The 6,584-nt window shown below is 40.1% G+C and overlaps 1 protein-coding gene across 1 annotated transcript in view; it reads left to right on the top strand.

Moving 5' to 3' along the window:
- Window positions 1-5,134, top strand: part of NRIP1 (nuclear receptor interacting protein 1) — a 121,170-nt gene extending 116,036 nt beyond the window's left edge. The window contains exon 4 of the transcript XR_001361551.1: window positions 4,930-5,134. The gene's annotated coding sequence lies outside the window, so the exon portion shown is untranslated. The remainder of the gene's footprint in view (window positions 1-4,929) is intronic.
- Window positions 5,135-6,584: the final 1,450 nt, after the last annotated feature.

Below are 6,584 nucleotides of genomic sequence, written 5' to 3'. Positions count from 1 at the left end.
TAGCCGTGTGCACCCGCTGTGCGTGCAGCCATCTTGTGACAGCGTAAGAGCATCATGGCTTGATGACCACTTAGGCTTTTATTAATAAGGATATCAATTTTATGTCCTTTTGTTTATATTATAAAGTTTTTCTTCTCTTTCTAAAAGAATATTCCATGTGAACCTAAACACATCTTGAAACAAGTTTCAACTCAGAGGACAGTTTTGATTTAGGTCAAATTCATGTTGCTTTTGAATTCTTAAGCTAAATAGACATCTTTTTTTTTTTCCTTCAAGATTTGCTGGCAATTCTGAGTTAGCAGCACTCACCTTATGGAAATCCTATATTTATTTAAGAACAGCTCCTAGAACTAGGTACTCACTTCTTTACTGGTCCATCCCCAGAAATTTCTCCTCTTTCTTACAGAAACTGTGGTCCTTAGGAAAGTTATCCCTGCTTCCTGTTCTCTCATTTACTCTCAGCATCTCCATGATCAAGACCACCGTCAAGATGAAGACTGCCCCTGTGCCTGCCTGTGCTCTGTGAGCCTTAGTGAACAGGAGCCCAAACCACCCTGTGCTCCTGCTTGTGTTTCCTTCTGAGAGAATTCTCCCAAGTCCCCATTCCAAACGTCTGCATTCCCCTCTTAATTTTTCCCTGAACCTTTTCAGAAACTTCTCAAAGATGTTTAATTTCCCCCCATCCCAGCACTTACCTCTAAAGCAAAATTGATGGCAAAGGGAGGGAGCAAAAATTATCTTTCTATTACTGTGAATAAGAAGCAAGAAAGTGTCAGAAGATCTTCCCTTGTGGTAGTATTGGCTGCAATTTCCAACCTATTTTATTTTATTTTTTTTTAAATATATTTTATTGATTTTTTACAGAGAGGAAGGGAGAGGGATAGAGAGTTAGAAACATCGATGAGAGAGAAACATCGATCAGCTGTCTCCTGCACAACCCCCACTGGGGATGTGCTCGCAACCCAGGTACATGCCCTTGACTGGAATCGAACCCGGGACCCTTCAGTCCGCAGGCCGACGCTCTATCCACTGAGCCAAATCGGTTAGGGCTCCAACCTATTTTAAAGGAGAAACCACAGGAACTGTGGTACCATGGAAAACAAAACTTTAGAATAAAAAACCTGGACTTTGAAGTTGAGACCCACCACAAGCTAGCATCAAATCTATTGTAGTCCTAGATTTGGGGCCTGAAAAGGAGTTTAGTACCTCTTGCTCACTGGATTATTGCTGGGACCACATGACGTATTATTACATATGCAAATGTTTAAAGTGCTGTTCATAAATTTTCTTTCCAAAAATAATGTTTATATTTTCAATCATAACAATTATATTTACTAATAAAATTTGTGGTGGATTTTGAAAGTACATGAAGAAGAAAATAAAAGTTATAATTCTTCCACAAGTTATTATTTACTTCTCTTAATATAAAATGCTATTGCTATTTTTCTTCTAATCTGCTAGTAATAAAATAGTTGTGTTTAACATTGTCAGGATTTTGCTCTGTATATAGCTTATAAGCTTGTGTAACTAACTGTATTTTCAAAAATGGGCCATAAAATAAATTTTGATGCCAGAAACTTGCCTCTCTGTGGAGAGGTGGAAGGTGGAGCCTTATTTTCCCTCCGTGTATAACTGGATGGGGCCTGCAGCTGCCTTGATGAATATAATGTGGCAAAGTGATGTTGCATGGCTCTATGGCAAGGTGGTAAAAGGGATTCAAAAATGGCAGCAGAGTAAGTGGAAGCTACACTGACACTCTCTCAGGACCAAACTGGAAATACAACTAAAATAGAGAAAAAATCACCCTAAAAAATCAACTGAAGACTAGCTGGAGAGAACACTGATAACCAAGGACTGAAAGTGGAGACCGCATAGAGACCAGTAGGAAGAGCAGAGGCATGAAAGAGCTGGTAAGCAGCAGCTGAAGATTCAGAGGGATAGCTCACCTGTGGGGGATTCCCACTGAGAACTCCGGGGTATAATCCCCAACCTGGGCTTCCCAGTCCAGGGCACCTGAACTGAGAAAGGTGCCCATATAACATCTGGCTATGAAAGCAGCAGGATTGCTGTGTGCCAGGGAGAGATTATTAGAAATGCAGGCAACCTTTTAAAGGGCCAAGACACAAAATTTCATGTGCAGCCATTCACCTTGGGCTCCAGCAGAGGGAAGGCAGAGTGGACTGAAGCTGTGTGAGCAGAAGCCAGGTTTGGGGGCTCTTGGATTTGAGCTTGGAGAGCAGCCACTCCAATTTCTTGTGCTGAGTCATTCCTTCATACGACAGAGGACATCTTTCTCCAGTGAACATTACTATGTAGGCAGTTTTTGCCTGGGGCGGGGCGGGGAGGCAGTTGCCCCACCCTGTTGGAAGACCTCTCACCCTACCCTGTGGTCGATAGCATGAGGCTAATTAAGATTGAGTGTCAAGCGGACTGCAGGCAGAGCTGGGTCTATGGAGGCTTTGAATCTTTGTCTGATCTAATCTGGGGCCTGGGGCTAGGAAAAGCAGATCCTGGTGCATATCATGATCCTTTCCAAAGGAACCCAGCCCCAGTAGAGGGAGCCACCACTGTGGATTGCTGATAGCTCCAAACTGGGTACTCAGGGCCAGTCAGAAACAGTGTCTGACATTGTCCTGCACTAGATATTGGGAGTTGTACCAGATCTACCTAATATATGAACACAAACCCAAATAGGCAGCTAAAATGGGGAGATAACATAAAAAAAAAATGAAAGAGCAATTAAAATTCTCCAGAAGAAGAGCTAACTGAAATGGAGAGAAGAAATTTAGACATAAAGTTCAAAATAATGATGGCAAAGATGCTCAACAGCTTGAGAAAAGATATAGTAACTATGAATAATGTAATAACACTAATGAAGAACACAGTGGAATGAATACACAGCAGATTAGGGAAGCCAAGGATTGCATCAGTGAATTAGAAGACAAGAGGACAGCTTCAGGGAACCATGGGACAACATAAAACTTAACAATCCTATATAATAAAAGGCTAATACGCAAATTGACCAAACAGTGGAACAACCAGTTGCTATAATGTGCACTGACCACCAGGGGGCACTCAATGCAGGAACTGCCCCCTGGTGGTCAGTGCGCTCCCACAGGGGGCGTGCCGCTTAGCCAGAAGCTGGGCTCACTGCTGGTGAGCGCAGTGGCGGTGGTGGGAGCCTCTCCTGTCTCTGCAGCAGTCGGACATCCCCTGAAGGCTCCTGAACTGCGAGAGGGTGCAGGCCTGGCTGAGGGACCCCCTGAGTGCATGAATTTTGTGCACTGGGTATCTAGTATTGACATAATAGGAGTGCCAGAAGGAGAAGAAAGTGAGCAAGGGATAGAGAACGTGTTTAAAGAAATAATGGCAAAAAAATTCCCTAACCTGGTGAAAGAAAAAGTTACACAATTTCAGAAGGCACAGAGAGTCCCAAGCAAGAAGAACCCAAACAGGTCCATGACCAGACACATCATGATTTTGGCATCAAATGCCAAAAATTAAAGACAAGGAGAGAATCTTAAGGCAGCAAGAGAAAAGCAATTTGTTACCTATAGAGGAGCTCCCATAAGGCTGTCCACTGATGTTTCATCAGAAACTCTACAGGCCAGAAGGGAATGGCATGAAATATTCAAGATAATAAAAAGGAAGAATCTAATACCCAGATTACTATATCCAGCAAGGCTATCATACAAAATAGATGGTAAAATAAAGAGCTTCCCAAACAAAAAGAAAGGCTAAACCATCAAACCAGCACTGCAAGAAATACTAAAGGGACTGCTGTAATGAGAAGAAAAAATATAGAGAGAGAAACAAATGGGACTACATCAAAATAAAAACTTTCTGCACAGCAAAATAAACAATCAACAAAACGAAAAGGGAGAACATGTTTGGCAATGTGACATCTGATGAAGGGTTAATATCTAAAATATATAAGGAACTCATGCAACTTAACAAAAGGAAGACCAACAATCCAATTAAAAAATGGGCAAAGGATTTAAATAGACACTTCTTCAAAGTGGATGTACAGATGGCCAAGAGATATATGAAAAAATGCTCAAAGTCACTAATCATCACAGAGATGCAAATTAAAATGACAATGAGGTATCACCACACATCTGTCAGAATGGCTACCTTCAACAAATAAATAAATAAATGACAAGTGCTAGTCTAAATGTGAAGAAAAGGGAACCCTGGCACACTGCTGGTGGGAATGCAGACTGGCGCAGCCATTATGGACAACAATATGGCGTTTCCTCAAAAATTAAATATGGGACTGCCATTTGACCTAGTGATCCTACCTCTAGAAATATATCTTAAGAAATTCAAAACACCAATCAGAAAGAGTGTATGCATCCCTATGTGCATATCAGTGCAATTTACAAAAACTAAGATTTGAAAACAGCCCAAATGCCCATCAGTAGATGAGTGGATAAAAAATATGTGGTACATTTACATCATGGAATACTATGCAGCAGTAAAAAAGAAGGATGTCTTGCTCTTTGAGACAGCATAGAGGGACCCAGAGAGTATCATGCTAAGCAAAATAAACCAGTCATAGAAAGACAAGTATCATATCATCTCACTCATATGTGGAGTATAATGAACAAAATAAACTCATAAACAAAATAGATCCAGAGACATAGAATCATGGAACAGACTGTGAAACTTCAGAGGGATGGTGGGTTGGGAAGAGAAGATCAACCAAAGAACTTGTATGCATTTATGCATAACCATGGACAAAGACTATAGGGTGGTAAAGGCCTGGGGTGGGGGGTAGGGGGCAGGGTCAGGATGGGAAGGGTGGGGGGGGAAAGGGAGACATATGTAATACTTTCAACATTAAAGATTTAAAAATAAAAATATACATTTCATGAGGCAGAAGCAAAAAAAAAAATGATACAACATCTACTCTGCTCTCATTTTTAGATCACTGGCTCTTGAAACCCACTCACATGTTGCGAGGAAGCCTGGGCATGTGGAGAACCTATGTACAGGGGCTCTGACCAACACTATCAATTACTGGACACATGAACTAGTGACTCTTCAGATGATTGCAACCTTGAAGCAGCTACAACTGACAGATACTGAGAGGAGTAGAGAGCAGCTATGTCCAATGGGCCCTACTCAAACTACACATTCACAAACAAAACAAATATTGTCTTTATTTATTTCACTTACATTTTGGATGCACATTTTCTAATGTCTTTAGCAGTTTTTATATCAACTTAAGATGGCTAAATATCATTCCATTATGTGGATATCCTATAATTTATATAAACTTTTCTTGTTTATTTATTAAATAAAGTTTTCTCTCCTATCCTTGTTTATGCTATGATACATAATGTTGCCAAAAACATCTTTGTGCACACATTTTAAGTTTTGCTTTTCTGAATATATCTATAGAGTAGATTTTAAAAGATAAAAGTAAACAATTTCTATACCTTAGTTACATTGAATTAGCTTTATGTAACTCATTAGAATAAAAACTATCTTAAGTATTGTTCTAAGTACTGAACTTGACATAAATGCCTCATAAAATTTTGTAACACAATTATCTTCCAAAGTCAGGAGCCTCTTTTTGCGCTGATTTTTGAATCACAATCAGCATGAGATTTTTATTGGGAATAGTTTTTTCTGTCATGGTTGGTACCTGTTATCTTCAATTTCCCTGGGTGGCTTGTATCCCAGAAGAAATATGTTTTTAGTAAGGTGATGTTTTCACCATCTATGGTGAGCTGAATATGGTCCCCCAATGGACCTCCATGTCTTAATCCCTGGAACCTGTGAATGTTCTGTGGTAAAATAGAATTTACAGACTTGCCTAAGTTTAAGATTTTGAATTAGAAACTTTATCAAAGATTATTCCAAAAGCTGTGAAATATAATCACATGAATTCTTATAGGTGAGGGGCAGAGGAGAGATTTGATGCAGATAGAAGAAGGGAAGGCAGTGTGACTCTGGAGGCAGAAATTAGAGTGATGCAACCATAAACCAAGGCATGCCAGCAGCCACCAGCCATCAGGACTGGAAGAAGCAGAGAACAAATTGTCCCCTAGAGCGTGGGAAGGGACTGTGTCCCTGCTGCACCTTAATTTTGGCTCAGTGAAACTGATTTCCAGAACAGGGACAGAATAAATTTCTATTGTTTTAAGCCACCAGGTTTGTGGTGATTCATTACAGCAGCTCTAGGAAATTTACACATCACTTGCTGCTGCCTATGAAATAAATGAAATTACAAAAGTCCATTTATTAAAAATATACACTGAGTGGCCAGATTATTATGACCACCTGACGTTTGTAGGCAAATTAGCTATAATTTTTAGCTGAAGTTGCTAGAGGGCCAGACCATTATAAATAGGGAAGCAGGTTGTTTACCACGACAGTAGAAGTGATTTTTTTTCCTGAAGATATGGTTAAACAACGCGATTTAACAGCCTTTGAACGTGGGATATATATAATTATGAGTGGGTAGATTATTATGACTACCTGACGTTTGTAGGCAAATTAGCCATACACTGCATCATATGGTATATGGAAGCCGAAGGCCTGTTCAAACACCTTTGCTGTCTGCAGTTACTAAG

The sequence above is a fragment of the Myotis brandtii genome, unplaced genomic scaffold (genome assembly GCF_000412655.1).
Source record: "Myotis brandtii unplaced genomic scaffold, ASM41265v1 scaffold179, whole genome shotgun sequence".
In the NCBI taxonomy this organism is placed as follows: Eukaryota; Metazoa; Chordata; class Mammalia; order Chiroptera; family Vespertilionidae; genus Myotis; species Myotis brandtii.
This window is presented reverse-complemented; position numbering and strand designations above follow the sequence as displayed.